The sequence below is a fragment of the Amia ocellicauda genome, chromosome 12 (assembly GCF_036373705.1).
Source record: "Amia ocellicauda isolate fAmiCal2 chromosome 12, fAmiCal2.hap1, whole genome shotgun sequence".
Classification (NCBI taxonomy): domain Eukaryota; kingdom Metazoa; phylum Chordata; class Actinopteri; order Amiiformes; family Amiidae; genus Amia; species Amia ocellicauda.
In genome coordinates, this window is record NC_089861.1 from 39,413,971 (window position 1) to 39,416,166 (window position 2,196).

Below are 2,196 nucleotides of genomic sequence, written 5' to 3' on the forward strand. Positions count from 1 at the left end.
CACTGTCCCACATCACACACAGAGACACACACACACAAGCACAGACACACACAGACAGCCAGACAGACACAGACAGTGTGCTTGACAAATACTTCCCCTCACAGTCAAGTCAACATGAGCCGCATTATCTAAAAGAAGAACCCATCATTTCCTTTTGTGTCAATATCAGCGAGACAGGGATTAAAAAACACATCTGAAAATGCTACTTCTACAAGCACGCTGAGATGCCCCGTCATCAGTAGGCGTGCAGAACAGTATGGTGACAAATGTCTTGTGTGGCTCTGTGGCGCAATGGATAGCGCGTTGGACTTCTAGTGAAAAGGGCAGTGGTCATTCAAAGGTTGTGGGTTCGAGTCCCACCAGAGTCAGTGCTCACTTCTTGCCATCTTCAAGCGCACTGCCCGGTGTTGCGACTGGCCGGAGTCGGAGTGGGCGGTACGCCTGGCTCCCCTGCCACCCGAGTGCTTCGTCCCGAGGATGCCCTAGACTACAAAAGTCTGAGGGACAGTGTCCTGGACCGGGTCGGTCTGACGTCGGACAGAAGCCTCCGGTTCGAACCTGGCTCCCGGTGCCTGCCACCGCTGGCTCAAGCCACGGAAGTTGCCGACCTGGTGGCCTTGGAGCAGTTCATCTGCCATCTCCCACGTCCAACCTGAAGGCTGGCACCAGGCTGGCAGAGAACCATCATTGCCCGGGACGATGCCACCTTCTGATGCCCGACGGCGGGCACCCTCCCTTCCAATCCCAAGACCCCCTCTGACCCGACTGTCCTGGATACCAGCATGTTGCCAAACACCACACCTAAACATGTTTCTCCCCGACCCACTTCCCCTTCTCGCCTTGCCTGTCCCAAAAACAAATCTGCCTCCTTAGCTCCTTCTTTTTCTCTCTCCCCCGGCAGTGTGTGGTCCCCTGGAAAAACCACGGTGACGTTGCGGGCAGCCTGGACATCGCCCGGCCGGGTGCTCGCTAGTGAAAACTATCTATCTAATATTAAGGATCATAGGCTCTCATCTGATTTGGCTGGGGCAGGTCACCTGTGTCGTGACAAGACCTTAAGCCGGATAATGGACCGATTCTTCTGGCCAGGCATCAAAAAGGAGGTAGAAAGATGGTGTGCTGCCTGTCCGGAGTGCCAGAAGACCAATGCCAGTGCAGTACCGTGGGCTCCGCTGGTACCGCTGCCTCTCATGGAGATACCATTTGAGCGCATTGGGATGGATTTGATCGGTCCGTTGGAGAAAAGCTCCGCGGGGTATCAATTTGTGCTGGTCATAGTAGACTATGCCACTCGGTACCTGGAGGCAATTCGTCTACGGACAATGTTAGCGACTAGGATCGCCGAGGAGCTGTTTAAGGTCTTCACTCGGGTGGGGATCCCAAAGGAAATCCTGACAGATCAGGGCTCTCCATTCATGTCACGCGTGATGCGAGACCTCTGTAGGCTGCTGGGGATAAAGTCCATCAGGACCTCAATCTATCATCCCCAGACAGACGCCCTAGTGGAGCTCTTTAATAAAACCCTAAAGAACATGATCTGTAAGTTTGTGAGCACAGACGCTTGGGACTGGGACAAGTTATTGCCACCCCTGCTGTTCGCTGTACGCGAGGTGCCCCAGACGTCCACTGGCTTCTCTCCCTTCGAGCTGCTGTACGGGAGGCGGCTGAGGGGCATCCTCGACTTAATAAAGGAGGACTGGGAGGCGACCGCCCCCTCCCAGACCTCTATGGTACAGCACATCCTGGACCTGAGAGATCGGCTATCGGCACTGGGGAAACTTGCACAGTTGCATCTCTTACAGGCCCAGGAGCGACAACAGCGCATGTACAACAGGAGAGCCCGGTTACGATCGTTCACCCAAGGACAAGGTACTGGTGTTATTCCCAAATTCAACATCTAAACTGCTGGCTAAGTGGCAGGGACCCTTTTTGGTCACACGCCGCTTAGGGGATGTTGATTATGAGGTGTGTCGCCCAGATCGTCGGAGGTAAAAGCAGATCTATCATCTGAACATGCTGAAGAAGTGGCGAGAGCAGGAAGCATTGGGTGCTTTTAGTTCCCCCCACAATAAAGAGTCTGAAGCCGCTGTTTCTGAGGTTCGCACTGAACTCAATTTAACAAACGCCCATTTAACAAACGCCCAGAAACAGCACGTTTGCTCTTTATTGTGCCGCTTCCAGCATGTCTTTTCTCAC

General features: G+C 53.9%; 1 non-coding gene across 1 annotated transcript; it reads left to right on the top strand.

Moving 5' to 3' along the window:
* Positions 1 to 277: 277 nt before the first annotated feature.
* trnar-ucu (transfer RNA arginine (anticodon UCU)) lies at positions 278 to 368 on the top strand. The gene is given in 2 exon segments: positions 278 to 314; positions 333 to 368. It is a non-coding gene; the product is annotated as a tRNA-Arg (tRNA).
* The last annotated feature ends 1,828 nt before the right edge of the window (positions 369 to 2,196 follow it).